Source organism: Pituophis catenifer, unplaced genomic scaffold (genome assembly GCF_029215685.1).
Source record: "Pituophis catenifer annectens isolate HBS135680 unplaced genomic scaffold, rPitCat1.0.hap2 SCAF_8, whole genome shotgun sequence".
Lineage (NCBI taxonomy): Eukaryota > Metazoa > Chordata > Lepidosauria > Squamata > Colubridae > Pituophis > Pituophis catenifer.
In genome coordinates, this window is record NW_027256888.1 from 35,083,879 (window position 1) to 35,104,564 (window position 20,686).

Here is a 20,686-nt window from a genome sequence, read left to right on the forward strand (position 1 = left end):
TTTCTGTTTCTCCCGCTTCTCGTGACCAAGGGCAAGAAGGACGCATGCGCCGGGAATAGACCAGGAAGAGTTCGCTAGAGCTGCGCATTCGGATGTTCACATCGGCAGCCGCTTCCAAACCTCGGTCGGACGACGGAAGCGCTCCTGGTTTCCCTCTGGTGTTTCTCGGGGGTTGAGGTGGTGAGAAGCCTAGTTCGGAAGTGGGTCGTGGGAGCGAGCGCGCAAACTTTCAGAAAGGAAGAAGCTGACTGTAGGGATGCTGAGGGTAGGAAATTGAGAGAATGAGGCTCTACATTATTTGTAGAGCTATTTGTGGCTGTGTTTGCAAGCCCGCTCGTGTTTAACTCAATCGTGGTTTGCTTAACCCAGTTCTCTGGACTCCAAATAGCGATTGAACCAGTACCGTAGCAGTTTCTGGTATGAATGATATCTTACAGAGTAGGAAAGGTTAAGAGTACTTTCAATCTATACTTGAAAGTCAAGTGCAAGTATCAGCATTCTATCAGGATTAATTACAATTCTCATTATCTTTGATGAGAAATGTAATTGATGCAAAATGAAATTTGCATTACAATTTTAATTTCTTCTAAGGAAATAATAAACAGAGTTAGAAGGGACCTTGGAGGTCTTCTAGCCCAACCCCCTGCTCAAACAGGAGACCCTATACATTCCAGACAAGTCTCATCTTAAAAGCCTCCAGTGATGGAGCACCCACAACTTCTGAAGGCAAGCTGTTCCACTGGTTAATTGTTCTTACAGTAAGGAAATTTCTCCTTAAGTCTAGGTTGCTTCTCTCCTTTATTAATTTCCATCCATTGTTTCTTGCCTTCTGATGCTTTGGAAAATATTTTTATTTATTTATTTATTTGTCAAGCATGTATAAGATAACATAAAAGTATAAACATGATTATGAATACATGAAATGGATACAAATAAAAAGGGACATTAGGACAGGGACGGTAGGCATGTTGGTGAGTGTATGCAAAAATAGATAGACGACTTTGTCGTGGCCTCTCAAATATTAGAACATTGCTATCATGTCACCGCCTAATCCTTTTCACTAGACTAGACTAGACATACCCAATTCCCAAATACTTCTATTATTATTCAAATTTATATAGCTGCTCATCTCACCAAAAGGAACTCTGGGCAGCAGACAGCAATTGGATAAGAATAGAAATCATCTAGAAGGAATAATACAAAACATACAATATCATATATACCAGAGTTTCCCAACTTTTCCGGGTTGCTGGACTGGAAGGGTGAAAGAGGGAATGGTTTTGTGGGAGGGGTAGGTGCACCCTCTGCCCCATTGCTTGTGTGAGTATGGCCATGAGCCGCCATGATGTTCGCGCAAGGGACTCCCAAGTGCCTGCAACGCTCGTGCGAGTGGGGCCGTGAGCTCCTGCAATGTTCGCACAAGTGGGGCTGTGTGCATGTGCGCACTCCAGCCAGGCCCTCATGCAGCCTGCTTGCAAATAGGCTGCGGCCTGGTATGGGCCGCAGCCCACAGGTTGAAGACCCCTGATATATACAATAAACTAGACAAAGAAGATATAACCATTCTCAGTAATGGAGATATCCAAGGATATTTCTGGTTCCCTGGGAGCCTCAGGCCTGATGACATGTCCAGATCTTGACTACTTTCAGGATTATCAAAAGGATTGGAGCTAATCTAATGGTGAGTGTCATAGTAGAGAAGGTCTGCTGAGATCACCAAGTGTAGATCCTCAGCTTCTAGTACCCACAATATGCCTTCTCTGCTCAATCTAATAAGGTGGGCTGAAATAAGCAGTTTCTCGGATAGCCCAGTCCCATGCCTTGAAGGGCTTTAAACATTAAAATCGACATCTTGAATTGGACCTGAAAGCAGACTGACAACCATTGCAGATTGGAGGAAAGATTGGATTGTAATTGAGTTGATGCACTACTAATTAAGCCATAATTGCTTAACTATGCCTAATATAAACCACCTTTGAATAACTAAAACATCAATTCTGACTGAATTCACACAGCATGCTAAGCCAATATCAACCAAAATAAATTACAGTTTAGTTGATCTCTGAACCAAATCGTGTTCTATTAGGCTCTAAAGCTGCATACTTACTGAGAAAATTGGGTTCTGCATATGAATGTATTTGGCACACAGAGTAACAAGATGGCCATTTATTTAGTTGGTCATCTGAAGGCCTAAGCAATAGCAGTAGGACTATAATTGTACTGGCCTAGAGAGGAAAATTCAAAAGATAATACTGCAAGAGCCAGCTTCCAATTACAACAGCTAAAGCAGAATGGTCGAAAGAATTTCAAACCATGTCAAGAGCAAAGCATAGGGAAAACTGTTTTAGTTTATTTCTGAGCCGCTTGCAATCAGTTGTGGATGGTTTGTACATGTCTGTAATTGTAATAAATTACATATAATTACATATAATTATATATATTATATATATATTATATATATTAATTATATTGATTATTAATGATTATTGGTGATCTTGTTTAGGCATCAACCATTTGAAGTTATGATAGTAATGAAAAAATAATTCTATGACCAATGTCTACATTTATGATTGTCAGTGTCTCTGTCTCTCTCCCTCTCTCTTGTAATCCCTTTCTCTTAATGAATATAAATATAAGCATTATTTCTCTTTTTGCTAATTATCCCAGCACCTGATTGAGTAAAATCCAAAACACAGTTGTTGACACCTGACTTTTCCACTTAATAGTGTGTCTTGAGGAACAAGTTGTGGGTTCCAACTGTGGTTGCTAGATGAGAATTATCTGCATATTAGTTACATTTTATAGTCAGTTTATGGGCAGAATTACCTTTTTTTAAAAAAAATTTGATTTATATGCCGCCCTTCTCCAGAGACTCAGGGCGGCTTACAAGGCGTTAAGCAATAGCCTTCATACTTTTGTATATTTATACAAAGTCAGCTTATTGCCCCCACAAACTGGGTCCTCAATTTACCTACCTTAGAAAGGATGGAAGGCTGAGTCAACCTTGAGATTCGAACTTACAGTAATTGCAGACAGCTGGTGTTAATCACAATGCTATCAGTCTGTTGGCCACCAGGCCCGGTAACCTTAATGCGAGTCCTGAGTAGTTTGCTATCCCTTTGGGTAAATATACTGGCCGTACTGAGTTGCACCTAATCCATAGTATTCTAATCTTGTTCTTTTAAAAAATTTATAGTATGTTGTGATTTCTGTTAAACAAAAAAGATCTATTGTTTGTTAAGTAATGTCAAACATTACTTTAGCTGAGGATACCATTTACCAACTAAAATTATCTACCTTTTTCAACAGAAACCTTTATTGAGAAGACACCAAAAGTCTATGTGATGAAATAGCCAGATATCTTTTACAGAAACCAATTCGAACCAACCGTAAAATAAATTTTGTAGCTGATTAACTGGCACCTAAAAATACAGCCTTATTATTATTATTATTATTATTATTATTATTATTATTATTATTATTATTATTATTATTATTATTAGCTAGCACAAAACCTTGTTTATATTTCCTGTTTGAACATGATAAAGAATATGCTACTTACCAAGGCATCCCACCCTTCCAAGATTTTCTGAAAGTTCATAAGCATAAATGTAATGGCTTCTGTGGTGTTTGGTGGATAGCACACAAGTAGTCCTCAACTTACAAGAGTTCATTTAGTGATTGTTCGAAATTACAGCAGCACTGAAAAAAGTGACTTATGACCATTTTTCACACTTTCGACCATTGCAGCATTGCCATCATCACATGATCAAAATTCAGATGCTTGGCAACTGACTCATATTTATGATGGTTGCAGTGTCCCAGGGTCATGTATCACCTTCTGCGACCTTTGGAGAAGCAAAATTCACTTGACAACCATGTTAGTAACTTAACTGCAGTGATTCACTTAACTGTGGCAAGAAAGGTGGTAAAATGGGGCAAAATTCACTTAACAAATGTCTAATTTAAAAACATAAATTTTAGGCTAATAGTGGGCATAACTTGAGGGCTACCTATATATAATATCTGGCCTTTGATTCATTCCTATTTTCTCAGTGAAGTCCACTGAATAGATTGTACAATGTTTATTTACAACCATTTTATTTAGGAAGGAAGCCTGTGGTTCGTTCTAGTCTGAAGAGCCTGAAAAATAATCTGCAAATATAGCTCTAGATGCCTTTTCTAAAAGCAGGGAACCTAAGCCAAATGAAAACACTGGGTTTTTCATATATTATTTCATGAGCACAAGCTAAATAATCTTATTCAAGTTTTAAGAAATTTGATGCTGTTGAATTCATATTTTGCTATGTTTGCTAAAAACAATTTACAGTTGTTTTGTTAGCATTTGTGCAACAATTGCAGAATGAGGGGGGATTTTTTTGGCTAATCTCTGATAGAGCCCACTAGAGTGAGTAATGTAGATAGAAATAGCAATAGCACTTAGACTTATATACCAAATGTTTACTAATTAAAAATACTTTTTTCTAATTCTTACTTTAAGAAACGGTTTCAATTTATTATATGCTGTTTATTTTATATGGTTTTATGTATTTTATTACAGGATTTTCAACATTTGGAACATTAATGGATAATAGGAGATCTAAACAATAGTTTTTAAAAATTAAATGTAAAGTTTGACTTTCTAAGCAATAAGCAGTTATTCAAATCTGCAACTTAGTTCAATTCATATTTTAGAATTATTGTCATGCTAGCTGTATTTTGATATTATTATTCTTTTGTGATAGCTGTTAGGTATAATTTATTCCAAAGATATAAAATTGTATTCGGGTCTTCAGTGGGAATTTCACTGTTTTAAACTAAAAGTGGGGATAATTTTCTTATTAAAAAATCTGCGAGTTAACCAGTGTCACAGAAAATGGAGGTGAAGGAAATTTAATATTTAAGCCAGTGTCTCCTGTCTGCTCATTACCAGGAGACTTTAGCTCTCATTCTATATACGAATATGTGCAGGTATGGTAATTTGTGAAAACAAGACTGATCTTCATTAGGATAAGAGCTTTTCCGCAATAATGTATTATTACATTACAAAAAGTGTATATTAATACTTTTTCCTTGAGAAGTATAACGGACATTAATTTCTACCTTGCTGGAATTAGAAAAGATTACATGATTTAAATTCAATGAGCTATTTATTCTGAAAGTGCTGCCACATGATTTATTTTATAACTGGAATATTTATTACTATAAAATTTGTAATGTTCAGTAAGTCGTAAGTTGAACATAGTTTTATTTCAAGGAAGTGAATATAAGATTGTAGCCAAAAGCCTTGAACTGCAATAAAGAATAATACTTTGTATCTGTTATTATATTCTGGTGTTTTTCATATAGAGAATTGTTCTGTGTAATTATTTACATATTCAGAAAAATATGTTTTTATCATAGTACTTTAATGTGTCTTGCTTTTTTGCTTCAAGGGTGTTTAATATATTTCTCTTTAATAATTGTAAGAATAGCCCACTCCGAAGTTTTCATACCCACCTTCTAACAGCCCTTTATATTGCTACAATTGATTTTTTAAAATTACATTTGTTTACAACTTTATAAAGTTTTCACAATGCTATGCATTACAATAATAAGGACTTTGGACAACTGCTGCAACTTGTTTCATAACCTCTGACTTCAAAATTATTTTTCAAGTTGGAGAAGACTTTTCCAGTTAAATCATCCAACTTATACATTTATTATTTATTTATTAGTTTGATTGATTTATATGCCACCCTTCTCTGGAGACTCAGGGCGGCTTACAATGCTTTTAAGCAATAGTCTTCATACTCAAAAAGCTTAGTAGGGCTTTTTTGGTCCCCCCTAAGCGGTGTTCTATTTTATACAAAGTCATCTTATTGCCCCCACAAACTGGATCCTCATTTTACCTACCTCAAAAGGATGGAAGGCTGAGTCAACCTTGAGCCTGGTGAGAATTGAACTCGCAGTAATTGCAGGCAGCTGGCAGCTAAATACTACTTTAACAGTAACATTCATATTTGCAAAACATTTTGAATATTTAGTGAAAGTTTAAACTTTATTTTATACCAGTTAGAATAAGCTGAGTTTTCCTTCTGACCCTTGGACATTTGCCATTAAGATCTTCTGGTTTGTTAAGCTATTTTTCTTTACTATTTGAAGGAAGAAAGTAGTTTTAAGTATTGTCTGAAATCTGATTGAAATACAAAGTTTCTTAAAGGAGGTATTTAAGCTTTATAACAGTCTCTTCTAAGACTCAGAGTAACCTGCAATGTAATCACGAGACTTCTATAAAGCCCTATCCATGAAAGTAACTGTGACACAGCAAACCATTGTCCCAATATAAAATTATGTATTCTATATATTCTCCAAACCATACTTAAGTCTCTTGTCATAGCCTTTCTCTAGACTGGGTACATTTGTTGGGGAAAATAAATGTTTTTATGGTCACAAAAACCTCCACACTTTTTAATAGTCTCCAAGAAATTGTGATATTTACATTGTAAACTTACCAGAGAATACTTCGGGTATTTCTTTTACTCTTGCTTTTGGTGGACCTGTGTTTTTAATTAATCATTTTTTTTATATATTTAAGGAAATGCATTTAAACTTCTACTAGTCAACCCATTAATTTCTGTTTTTCTGCCAAATCAGGGCACTCTAAATCAAATAAAAGGAATTTGCAGCTGCATCCAGCCTATGACTGAGTATCTCTGCTTTACTGAAATATGAGTAATAGGAAATTCCTAGTGCATGTGGTGAGTGTTTTTAGATTTTAAATAAATAGGAGGGAAAGGGAATTGCCCATACTGCATAAACTTATCAAAAGAACAAAACTTGCCATTGCTGTGCACAAGGGTGCTTTGGTCTCCGGTTTCTTTATAATTCATTTAGCATCAAAAGCCTGGGAAGTGGTGCCATAAAATGGCAGAGAATGGATAAATGTGGCTCCTTACCAACTCGGGCCGTTGCTGAATTTCCACTGCCTATAGCAAAATGACCCTGGAAGAGACTAGAAAAGAGGAAAGTATATCTACCTATGCCAACCTAAAATAATTAATTGATGCTGGGCTGAGTCCACCTTTTAGGGAGTTCTTTTGCTCCTTCCTCCCAAATGGCTGATGAAATATATCTGATTGAATCCAGAGTAAAATTGCTATGGCAGATATAGGATAGGTGGTACTTGGCTCAAAAGTATAAAGTAAGAGGGATCTTGGGAGTCCTAATGGACAATCAGTGTGCTGCAGCTGCCAAAAAAGCCTACGCAATTCTAGGCTGCATTAACAGAGGAATAGAGTCAAGATTATGTGAAGTGTTAATACCACTCTATAATGCCTTGGTAAAACCATACTTGGAATACTGCATCTAGTTTTGGTCGCCACGATGTAAAAAAGATGTCGAGACTCTAGAAAGAGTACAGAGAAAAGCAGCAAAGATGATTAAGGGACTAGAGGCTAAAACATAGCAGGAATTGAGTGTGTCTAGTTATTGAAAAGACATGATAGCAAGTGTTCCAATATCTCGGGTTGCCACAAAGAAGAGGAAGTCAACCTATTCTCCAAAGCACCTGAAGGCAGGAAAAGAAGCAATGGATAGAAATGAGAAGCAACCTAGAAGGAGAAATTTCCTGACAAAACAATGTATCAGTGGAACGACTTGCCTCCAGAAGTTGTGGGTGTTCCAACACTGGAAGTTTTTAAGAAGAGATTGGACACCCATTTGTCTGAAATGGTTTAAGGTTTCCTGCCTGAGCAGGGGTTTGGACTAGAAGACCTCCATGACGTCCCTTCCAATTCTGTTATTCTGTTTGTTCATGCCAAAAGGGAGAAATGTTTTAAGAGCAGGCCATCAGAGGATGATTTGGATGGAGTATGGGACAACGATAAGATGAGACATGTCCTGAAGAAACAAAAGGTAAAAGTGGCTATCAGGACTTGTTTGTATTGTGGTTAGATGCTTGTGTAAATATTTACTTAGTCTTATTTTAAGTTATAAGAATGGTATCTTCTATTTTCCATTGCCCAGGCACTTCTACAGATAAATCTCATTGTACAGCAAATTGCTATAGAGAGAGAGGTGATAATGGTCACAGTCCGTTTTCTTCTGAGGCTGAACTATTGGTAATAATAAAACTTGCAATGTGTCACAATAAACATTTGGACTGATCCAGCCAATTTTTATTTGAACTGGTAAAACAAACTTTCATCTCATTAATTTCTTCTGAAAACAGAAGCTTGCTCTTTTATAGTATAATAGTAGGCAAAAAGGACAGCTCCCCTTTATAAAATTGGAGCCTGTTAAATATTTAATGAAATTCTCAGAGACTTCATCCAAGATCTATTATTGGAGAAAATCAGGGATATGACTTGTAGGGAAACAGTGGCAGAGCAAATAAATAATTACAATGCATAACAAAAGCATACAGTTGAAATCATTTCCATAAAATAAAAATCCCCCTTCTCCCAAGCGTATTGCACATTTACTCTACTATTCCCTAGGTTGCTATATTTTTAACAGATCTCCATGTTCTGATTCCAGGGGACCAGGGCACTGCTTCTCTGCCTATAAGTTGGAAAGGAAAAAGATTCTTAGTTCCTCCCTCTCATGAGAGAAAAGGCTAAAAGGCCAAATAGAGATGCCCCTGCTTTTTCAAAACTCTCCTTAGAGGGGATCTTCCTATACCTGGTTGGATATTTGATATTTAGTTTCATAGGACTTGATTATGTCTGCCCTCTCTCAAAATCAAAAGGCTAAATTTGGTTGACATATAGGAGTATTTTAAATTGATAATGATAAGTTGGTCTGGCACCTGTTTTTTTTTGCTTATAGATTGTAAGGAAAATGCTTTAAGACCGGAAAAATTATTTGCCATAATGATACAATTTAGTTCTAGGCATATTTTCTTTTAAGTATCACTGAGTTCAGTGAGAAATATTCTTAAATAATCATGCTTAAAATTGCAGCCTTAGGCTTAATCACATCAGTTTGCTGTACTCTATGTTTCTGAAGTATCTTCTATAAAGACCCATTCTCTATAAAAGTGTTTGTGTGTGTACATAGGGAGACAGAGAATATATACAGTATGTACTTACTATCATGCCAGTTATAGTTCTGTATAGAACATAACTTTGCCATCTGCTGAACAGAAAGTGGCTTGGATGTGTCTGAAGGAAACTACAAATAATTTGTTTCTATTTAGAAATGGATTTCAGTATCTAAAACAACATTCATATGCAACTAAGGTCAAGAAAATCTATTGATTAAAAATGGTTAAATATAGTGCTATACATTTTTCGGTATTCAGCATGAGGGATTCAGAAAAAGCCCACAGGCTTGTCAGAATCATTGAAGGTAGCCTTCATTGAAGGTAGCTGCTTTTGAAAAATCCCCTCACTTCTTGCAGTTCGGCTTTGAAATCTATTAGGATTCATTTTCAAAATACTCAGGCTTTAAAATAGAAGCAGCACTCTTCTCATTCATCTGTGGGGAAAACCATAGCATAATGATTACCCAGAGGGACCATTGCAAATGGAAGCTGTAGTATATTACTAAGATTTAGTACACTTCTACGATGGGAAAAAGCCTTGTAGACAGGACCAGTAGGTATATTATTATTGAGGACTTGAAGACAGCCACTAGTCTGTCTCTTTAGTTAGCTTTTTAATATTCTATATTTGTGCTTTTTAAATATTCCTTTCAAATTTCAAGAACAGCTGTGTAACCAGGAACACATATGTCAGGATATTACACAGATAACCATCTGGTGCCTGGTTCTGCTTGACTGAATCTCAGCTGGAGAGTTTGAATTCATATCTACCCATGACAACTAAAATAGAGGGGTGCATATTATTCCACTCAAATCACCCCACTGGGATTTCTCATTGAGTGGCATTTTAATATGAACAGAAAGTGCATCTCTGCTTGGCTGAATATTTCCATTCATTGTTCATAAAAAACTTAGTAATCAACTCTGCTCCAGAAATTTTACTTATGGGGAAGGAGGGAAATTCACCCTCTTTGTAGAGTAATTTCTCTGTATTGGAACTGAATCTTAGATTATTTAAATAGGATAATATAATGTGGTAAAACTTGCCGAACTAAAAATCATTTTAGTTTACCTTAATGAAAATAATAAAGTCTATATATGCACACACTATTTGGATATCAAACTGATTTGCGCTCAAATCCATATAACCATAATGCTATGTTGAATGGCATACACATACAGTATGTAGGGCAGTAGAATGCTGTATGATATAATTAAGCTTATTACACATCTATGCAGTTTTTTCAATAAATTTCTGCTGCATTTGTTAGCAAATAATATATTACTATAGAAATTTCTCAGTAGTTTGGTTGGTTCAAATAGCATTTGAAATAAAAATATTCTGCTATAATTCCAGAATTTTCTTTATCATGAGGATAATCCTCATACCATATAAAGCTTATGTTGTTGGTACTTCTAGGTATCTTCTACCAAGTCCATTATTTGAGCCACCATAATGCTCCAGACTGATGAGGCCTAGGTATGACTCCTTTGAGGGCTTTGATCATCCCTGCATTACCCAATTATGCTTCACCTTTTACTTTTTATACTACAGTATCATTTAATTACAAATGTAGCTGAGAAGAACCAAAGGAACTATGAAATCCTTAGTGCTCTTTGAGGTTTATTGTTTGTTTGCAAACATTTCACTACCTGACTAGGTAACATTATCAGTGTGTGCGAGTGTACCCCTTTAAATGAATCAATTCTCTATTCAATGAACAGGGCATCAATACTTTAATCAAGAAACTACCAAGGAGAAAACCATACCCCCACCAACACTGGTAGGGTAGGGTAAGCTATTCTATAAAAACAAAGTGTAAACTCCATACACACTTACACTGATGATGTTATCTAGTAGGGTAATGAAATGTCTGCAAACAAATAAGCAAACTTAGAGGGCACCAGGAACTACACATTTCAACCCTGAGCAACCCTAACCCTTTTGAAGCCAAAAGAACTACAATTTAGACAAAGACTTCTGGAAAGCAAGAGAGAAGTATGTAATATTTAAGGAACAGCCTCGAGCTAAAGAAATAACCTGTTGAAGGCTGCACATGGTCGGTAACCACAATGTATAGTATCTGTTAGGAAGAAAAATGATAAACTGTGAGCAGAGTGAAAGGAACAGCCTGAAAAAGAAATACAGCAGGCTAAAATGTAATTTAGTTGAGTGTGCTTCCATCCCATAATTATAATGCACTCATCTGGAAATCAACTTCATTGAATTCTATTGAACTGTTTTGACTGCAAGGATTAAACATCCTGAGCTCTTCTGTAGCAACCCAGATTATTACACTGTAGCATTAAAGTGCAGAGTTATTTTCCAAGATCCCATTTTGATGTTAAATGTAAAATATTAAATGTAAAATGCTGCAGGAGCAACAGATGTAAAAATTGTTTGCAGGTTGTTTTGTTTTAAATTTAGATTTGTACGAAAATAAATGATCGCCTATGCTTCTGTAACTATTTTTATGTTTTCTGAAATATGTGATTTTGCTTGTTAAAGGGTTGTTTTAAATTATGCATTTCTGATTCTAAGACAAAATAAACAGTGTTTATGTTTAGAAGCTATTTTGGGAACTTTACAACATTGGTTTTCCATTCGGCTTGTCCCAGTGTTAGTTTGGAATTAATGCTTTGTCAAATTGTTTCCATTAGGCCTATATTACATTGGTGAATTGAGCCCCTATTGCAATTGTCAAATGAAGCTTTAATTCCTCAGTGGCCTTGATGTGTCTGGCCCGTTAATTACTGTTAGACTAGGCTTGTGGTACATGATCAAGTTTCCAGTGCTTATTGATTAGTTCTTTTAGAAATATAATGTTTTAAAGCTATTTGTACTTAACCTTTTATAAAAGTTGTGCAGTTGCTGAGTACTCTGGATTTTAATTCCCCTAACATTTTTGCCAGTAATGTCCAATATCCTGAAGAGTAACTTAAAAAGGTTTATTAGGACTTCACAAACATATTTCCATTTCATGTGAACTATAGAATGCAGGATTGATGTCCTCTTTGTAGGACAAAGAGACTACTTGTTCTTTTGTGTAAATGCACAATAGTATCTGTTAGATAGTGGGCGCAGAAGGAACACAGAACTAGGACTTCAGTTACAGCAGTTTATTAGCTCTGGTACAGCAATGAACTGTGAGCCCCGGCAGCCTCTTTTAAAGGGAGCTGTCCATGGCTTTAGCCACTGACAGGTTTCCAAATTTGTTTGGAAACCAAACAATTTGTTTGTTTCCAAACAAATTCCGCTCTATTTGTTTGAATCTAATTGGTCCGTTTGAATTGTCATTCAATACTCAACACCCCTCCCCTTTAGATCAGCACTGACCAATCCTGGAGTCTCTTAAGCCACGTAGTCACGCAAGTAGGCTGGTCTTCTCGGGGCGGAATTTGACCTGTGCAGTTCAGGATAGGATAGGATAATTTTCAGTTGTTCAGTTCAGTTGTTACAGCGGTCTCAGAGTGAGCGGTTGAGTTCTGTGTGTCTCCTGGAGGCGCTTTCTGAACTTTCTTGAACTCTGCTGCTGGCACAGGCCTATTTGCTGGACATCTATCCCTTCCTCCCCCAGCTGGAATGGTGGACTGTTGCTGCCCTCGAGAACTCTCTCCTGGACCCCAGATAAGTGTTCGCTGTCTCTGGTCAGGTTTGAGTGCTGTCTCTGTTGTTCGTTTGTTTGTGTTCTGTATAGGGCATGGCCTGTTTCTGTGGTTTCTATGTGAAGTTTCTTTTCTCGCCCTTGTGTTTCATCTTGTGAGTCATGTTCCTTTCTGACTATTCAGCCTCTGAGTTGGTCTATGTGTCTTTTCCAGCTCCGGCCGTCCTCTGTTTCTATCTGGTAGGATAGAGGGCCTGTGATTTGAGTTGTTTCTGCTGGGACCCATAAGGGGTTTCCGCTGAAATTCTTTGTGTACACTTTGTCCCCTATTTGGAACTGTCTAACCTTACTGGTTGAATCTACTGTTTTTTCTGTGCTGTAATGGGGTGTAGTCTGTCTAAATTAGACCTTAGCTTCTTCCCCATTAGCAGTCCTGCAGGGCTTCTGTGTGTGTTGGCGCTCGATGTTATGTGCTGTATACTAAGCAGTTTATCTATCTTCGCTTGTATGTCTTCCGAGCCCAATCTTGCTATGGTCTCCTTGGTTGTTCCCTACCATCCATTCTGCCAATCCATTAGTGGTTTTCCCGGTGCGGATAGTCCATGCCGGATCCCCTGACTAGCTAAAAGCATTTCAAATTGGTTAGCCATGAATTGGGGCTCGTTATCGGAAACTATCAAATCAGGCAGCCCATGTGTTGCGAACAGTCTCCGGAGAACTCGGATGACTGCTTCTGATGTCGTTGATGACATTACATTTACTTCCAACCACTTGGAATAGGCATCGACGATAATGAGAAATGTGTTCCTTTGACAGGGTCCCGAAAAATCTAAGGAGTCCCTGGGTTTTCCCAGTCATGTGTGGGTGCTGGGTGTGGTGCTGGGTGAGATTCTTGGCAGGGTGTGCAAGTTGCGACCCATGTTTCTATTTCTTTGTCCATTCCTGGCCACAAAACATAGCTTCTGGTGAGCGCCTTCATTTTCATTATCCCCGGGTGCCCCTCGTGTAACAACTCTAATATGTCATTTCTTAACACTTTGGGAATTATTACCCTATCTCCCCACAACAAACACCCTCTCAACCCTGATAGTTCTGTTCTTGTCGTCCTGAAAGGTTGAAATTGGCATCTATGTCTGTCTCAGGCCATCCTTTCCAGATCCAATTCAAAACCCACGCCAAAGTTCTGTCTCTGGTTGTTGCTCTCACAATATCAGCAACCGAGATCTCCGTGTTCTCTATAGTTTCTATTAGTAGTGTGGTTGTGGCTGGTGCTGGGTCTTCCACTGGTTCCGGTAATGGGCATCTGCTGAGGGCGTCAGCGTGGTTGATGGTCTTTCCTGGTCTGTACTTGAGTTGGTAGTCGTAGGCTACAAGGAATTCCGTCCATCTCAGCATTCTTGGTGATAGGATGGGGGGGGGTCTGTCTCCTGCGATGATCCCCAGGAGTGGCTTGTGGTCCGTGATTAACTCAAACTGTCTTCCGTATAAGTATTCATGGAATCTTTTGATGCCCGCCACAGTGGCCAAAGCTTCCTTGTCGAGTTGACTGTAGTTTCGCTCGGGCTTGGATAGCATTCACAAGTAAAAAGCGATGGGGGCTTCTCTGCCGTTTGGCATACAATAGCTTAACACGGCTCCGATGCCAAATGGGGATGTGTCGCAAGTCAGTCTTAATGGCAGCGTTCCACTATACTGCACAAGTATGCTGTCCGAAGTTAGCAGTTTTTTTACTTGTTCAAATGCGTTCGACTCCTTCCTCCCCCACGTCCAGTCTGTTCTCCTGTCCAATAACCAGTGTAGTGGCTCAGAAATCGTGGCCTTCTGTGGCAGGAAAACATTGTAAAAGTTCAATAGTCCCAGAAATGTCTGTAACTCTGTTTTATTCCTGGGGGTTGGTGCCCCTCTGATTGCCTTTAACTTTCCCAGGATGGGTCTTATTCCCAAGCCATCGATTAGGTAGCCCAAGAACTCCACTCTGTTAGTTGGCACTTGTCCCTTTTCACCTTTAAACCCACCTCCTGGAATGTGGTTAGCACTGCCCTTAAGTGCTGTTGCAGTTGTTTCTGGTTGTTTGCTGATATCAGCACATCGTCAAAATAGGGAACGACTCCCTCGATTCCCTGCAGGAGTCACTCCATGAGGCTTTGGAACAGGCCTGGGGCTACGCTTACTCCAAACTGCAACCGTTTGCATTTGAATGCCCCCCTGTGTGTGACGATTGCCTGTGCTTCGGCTGTGGCATCATCTACAGGTAGCTGTTGATATGCCTGGGCCAGATCGAGCTTTGCAAATATCTTTCCTTGCCCCAGGGACTGTAAAAGATCTTGCACGATGGGCACTGGGTATGCGCTCTGTTGTAACGCCTTATTCAGGGTACTTTTGTAGTTTCCACACAGGCGCACTGACCCATCCGGTTTCGGGGGGGCTCTATTTGTTTGAATCTAATTGGTCCATTTGAATTGTCATTCAATACTCAACTGCCCTATTTTATGTATGACTAAAATGGTACCTAGCATTTTGCCTCCCCACTCTGGAAACTCTTCGTCTCCAAAAATGGGTAACTTAACTTTGGGCTAAGGAAACTCAGGATTAGTCTTTTTCAGCAGTCCAATGACATCGAGTAACAAAAGACAGTCCTAGTATTTTTCTTGGTCCTTTTCCATACTGTTGCAAGAAGGAGGTTTCACACCGCCAGCTTTGCAATTGACACTCCACTGTTCTATTTCCTCATTCAGTCAGGGAGGGACGGAATGGCTGAGAGAAAACCACCCATTGGGATGCTATGCTCCTTGACTTTTTCCCTTTCAGGAGCTCTTTATCAGTATGTGGAAAATGTCTTTTGTTCAACGACTACGGCTGAGTAGCTGGAGCCTCTATTCCTGTATGATTACTATGCTCGTGGATTTGTACTATTAATATTTTTTATTAATGACTTGGATCATTTGGTAGATGGAAAGCTAAGCAAATGTGCAGATGACCCATGAAGGAACTAACCAGCTAAGTAAGTCAATTTCTTTATTACAGGTCACAGACAGTGGTGGAATTCAAATTTTTTTACTACCGGTTCTGGGGCTGTGGTTTGGTGGGCGTGGTGTGGCTTGGTGGGTGTGGCAGGGGAAGGATATTGCAAAATCTCCATTCCCACCCCACTCTGGGGCCAGCCAGAGGTGGCATTTGCCAGTTCTCCGAACTATTCAAAATTTCTGGTGGTGGTTTTCTAGAACCTGTTAGAACCTGATGAATTTCACCCCTGGTCACAGATCCAGCGTGCATATCAAAACAATCAGATTGAATACAATAAGGGAGACACAAAAATAAATAAAAATGTATGAGAAAATAGCATAAAAATTTAACAGCTTTGTGGAGAACTCTATTCTCCAGAGTACAGTCAAAAGTATTCAGTGCTGTGGAGTCGGAGTCGGAGTCGGAGTCGAGGAGTCGGAGTCGGAGGAAATTTTGGGTACCTGGAGTCGGAGTCGGAGTCGGCAAACAATGCACCGACTCCGAATCCGACTCCTACTAAATTTAGATTGGAATTTTAAAAAAAGCAAGTTTAAATGTCCCAATTCACAAAAAGTTATAATTAATGACTTCTCTACTGTAAGAATAAAGACCAATGCATGCAGTGCCTCACGTAACCGCAAAATGAACACGTTAAGTGACCGTGAAGAAGCATGCTTTTCATGTGCTTCACTATAAGGCACGCAACGCACAATTAGGAGTGGCAATACTTATACTTTCCATAGTGTTGTGTTCTGCTGTTACAGGGAACGCAGCGCCCATGGGTAACCTAGCCTCTCACTGATAAGGGATTAAGTAAATATGTTTTTTGCAGGACTAGAGACACTTGCATAAGTGAAGGGAATGGAGGGTCAATAGTTCAAGACTGAAGCTGTAAACCATTGGAAAAACTGCTGTCATTCAGCTAAGGCTATAAAAACTTGTAACTCTGATTGTTAGCTTAAACTTTAAACATGACTAAACACTGTTTAAATTTATGAACCGGCCAAATACTCTGTTCAAAGAAAATACATTGTATGTTTGTATGTGTGTTTCTAATTATTGTTATTTATTCATATTTGTTCTCTTTTATTCTTTAAAGTTTAACAATTCATTCTTTATCTTAATATCTTTATATTTGTTTGGGGTTGGCTTTCTTCCCTTTCATCTTTTTTATTGTACAGCAATCTTTCTCCTCAAACCTACCACCTCTCTCTTTTCTTTCCTTCTTACTTTCTCTTCCTCACCCTCTTCTTCTCCTCCCTACTTCCTCTTCCTTTCTCCTTCTCCTCCTCTCTTCCTCCCTCTCTTACCCTCACTCCTACTCTAATTTCCCTTCCCTTCCTTCATCCCTCTCTATTGCTGTATCCTTTTATGTATATGGACTACTCAGAGGGCTGAAAAAGTTATTTCTGACTGGTCCTCTCCCTTTTGACCAGTCCTCGAACTTACGACTGTCCTCACATTTTACGTTTTTGCCCTATCTTGTCACCATGGTGAAGAGAAGCAGTTGTGAAATGAGTGACATGGTTGTTAAAAATGCTGCACGGGCATAAATGTGAGGATGGTCATAAGTGTGAGGACCAGTCAAAAGTGCGAGGACCTGTCAGAAATGACTTTTTTCAGCCCTCTATACACATAGCCATGGCCACCCGGTCACATGACCAGCTAGCCACACCCACCCAGTCACATAACCTCCAAGCCATGCCCACAAAATAAGCCACGCCCACAGAACCGGTAGTAAAAAAATTTAGAACCCACCCCTGGTTGGGGGTCACCACAACATGAGGAACTGTATTAAAGGGTCGCGGCATTAGGAAGGTTGAGAACCACTGGCTTAGAAGAACTTGGTGGAACAGCTTCTTGGATTCAACTGTAAGTGTTTATATTGTATAGGACAAATCATGTCTAGGTTTAGTGCTGGGATATATAGCTTATTTGTTTGTATAAAGCCATGTACGTACAACTTACAAGACTGTGTATGTTGATATTAAAAATCTAATTATATGCCAGTTAGTATAACATATTTTATATTTTAGGGAAAGAGGCATCCTAAACAATGGCAAAAAGACTGCTAACAACAAACACAACAAAGTCTACTGTTTATGAGCACTTTGCATTATCAAGTGATGGAAAACATTACGTGTGCCAATGTATTAGAAAAGATGATGATGGTGAAAAACAATGTGATGCAAAAATTAGCAGTTTCAGTGGGCCTGATAAAAATGCACCTACAAGAGCATCAAATTTGAAAAGACACTTACAGCGTTTTCATCCCAAAGTGTTAGAAGCCGTGAATGAGAAAGATAGCAATGAAAACATTGCATCTACTTCTGTGACAAAAAACGTTCAGAAATCTACTGGAGAACAATCACAAATAAGAAAATTCTTTATATCTGACAAAGTTACCATAAGGATGACACCAGAAAAATTCAAACACCACATTATTGAAATGGTAGTAAAGAATAGTGTACCACTATCCTTCTTTTCACAGACAGCCTTTTTAGGCCTAAATGGAGAAATGGCAAAAAAACTTGGTGTTTCTCTGGAAAGAGAAAGTATAAGGAAACTTATAATTGAGGAGGCCAAATGTAAAAAGGAAGAACTACAGAAAGTTATGAAAGGACGTTTTGTCTTCCTTAAAATGGATGCATGCACACGTCACAGAGTCAATTATTTCGCTATTAATGTTAGATTTGTGGATGAAAATAACAAAACAATAACACGGACCCTCGGAGTAAAGGACACTCAGGCACATCACACCAGTGATTACCTTCAGAAGTTAGTGGAGGGTGTTCTAGAAGATTTTGAAATTAAAAAGGAACAGATTTTATGTGTTGTGACAGATAACGCTTCTAACATGTTGAGCACAATTGAGAAGATGAAGGCAGATGAAGAAGGTATCAAACAGATATTAGACTTAGAGGAAGACAGCTCTGCAAGTATTAGAGAAAGTTTAGAAACTGAAGAGAATGCTGACATTTTTTTAGACAACTTTGTTGAAGAAGCATTGAAGCTTGCTACTATTCATCATATGCGATGTGCTGTTCATACACTGCAACTTGCCATAAGAGATGGATTAAAAGATCGCCATGCAGCTACATTAATTGGCAAATTACGGCAAGTAACTGTTGCAGCCAGGGCCCCAAAAACAGATGCAATTTTGAAAAGACGTGCAGGAAAAGGAGCCATTTTGGATCAAACAACTCGCTGGGGAAGCACTTATTTAATGGTGAAGCGTTTGCTTGAACTTAAAGACTTCATAGAAGAAATGGACAATGAAAATCTTGCATTAACTGCAAGCCAGTGGACACAAACAAAAGAGCTGGAGAACCTTCTTTCTCACCCCTTCACTGTCACCAAGAGGTTGCAATGTGATGATCTAACCCCGGGTAAATTCCTCTTGGAATGGAAGAGCCTGTTATATCGCCTGAACAAAAATGGAGGGTTAATAGCTGAGGGCATTGCATCTTCAATGATGAAAAGAGAGAGTCTTTTGCTGGAAAATGAAATCTTGTTAGCGGCTATTTATGTCGACCCAATGAGCCGACTTTTATTGAACAGTAAACAGATTGCTACTGGGAAAAAGGCCCTCTATGATGTAGCAGTTCGCATGAAGGGATTACGACCTGAAATACCTCCACAGGAGGATGGAGTTCTTTTAAGCAATAGTGGTAACTCAGAATCATCTTCTTCAAACGAAGAATTAGACTTTGATTCCTTCTTAGACAAAATGGAAGTTGCTAAAGGAAAGCGACGTCGCATAAGCGTTACAGAACCAGTAAATGTCCAAATAAAAAAATTCCAACAGGAGTTTTATAAAGCACTAAAAGAAGTTGAAAAGTATGATCGCTCATCAAAACTTACTGTTGAAGAAGCCATCCTTGTTTATCCAGAGATCGTTAGTGATGTGGCCAGAATAGTTACTGCAATGCCACCCACCCAAGTCAGTGTCGAAAGATTATTTTCAGCCCTAAAAATAATAAAGTCTGACTTAAGAGCCTCTATGAAAGAGGATCTGGCAGAGGCAATTCTCTTCCTTAGAACTCTACATTGAATTGATTTGCATTTGCTAAGCCTATAACTACATTTCAAGATTAATATAAACCATTTCTAGGTTTTACAGATTTTGTTTTTGGTTCATATAGATAAGCTTTGTTTTTGTTCTAAAACAACCAAATAATGTGGTTTGTATTTTTGAACTGGTAAAGTTCCTGTTCCTGATGTTTATGCCTGCTGCTACTATCCAGCAACTTGATTAATTAAATTAATAAAAAAAAATTAATAAAACTTTGTTGTTTTCATTGTGTTTGTCTTTTGCTTAAACTGTTCAATACAGTAGACTGTTGGCTTCCCAGCCAGTAGTCCTGTGGTAATGACATGTATGTTGCCTTTCTTTCCTTCAAGGAATGTATAAAATACATTCGCATATTAATACAGAGGAGTCGGAGTCGGGGAGTCGGAGTCGGAGTCGGAAGTACAAAAAACTGAGGAGTCGGAGTCGGAGTCGGAGTCGGAACATTTATCTCCCGACTCCACAGCTCTGAAAGTATTAATGTGCCATTCATGGTGGTAATGATGATGACAATTTGTCCTCTGGTATTTGGCAGAATCTCTGTTGTAGCCCACCAGAGGCCTGCGCGGATTGTTGCTGATCCCGATGAGGAGGCTGGTGTACTGCTGTGCCAGCAGCCTGTGCAGCCGGCACTCGAGTCGGACAGCGAGGAAGCTGAAGAAGATGTGGTGCCAGAGGCAGGGATTCAGTCAGGGCCTTCAGAACCTCCAGAGGCTCCTTAAAGGGAAGAGGAGGAGCCTCTTCTCAATCCACGGGCACGCAGAGCTGCCAGAAGGCAGGAGTGGTTCCTCAGGAGGAGGTCTCCTCGAGAGTAAGGCTTGGGGCTAATTGGCCACTCCCTTAGCCTATTTAAGAAAGAACACAGCTTGCAACAAGCTGCAGGAAACAACTTTAGTTCACTAATAATTGCGTTGGGATTTCTCTACAACCTTGCTTATGGACTTTTTGCCAACTCCAGTAAGACTCTGACTATCTTAT

The 20,686-nt window shown here is 38.7% G+C and overlaps 1 long non-coding RNA gene across 1 annotated transcript; it reads left to right on the forward strand.

Moving 5' to 3' along the window:
* The first annotated feature begins 95 nt into the window (after positions 1–95).
* On the forward strand, positions 96–20,438 carry LOC139320638 (uncharacterized). The gene is made up of 3 exons (XR_011600714.1): positions 96–180; positions 7,806–7,896; positions 20,244–20,438. It is a non-coding gene; the product is annotated as an uncharacterized lncRNA (long non-coding RNA).
* Positions 20,439–20,686: the final 248 nt, after the last annotated feature.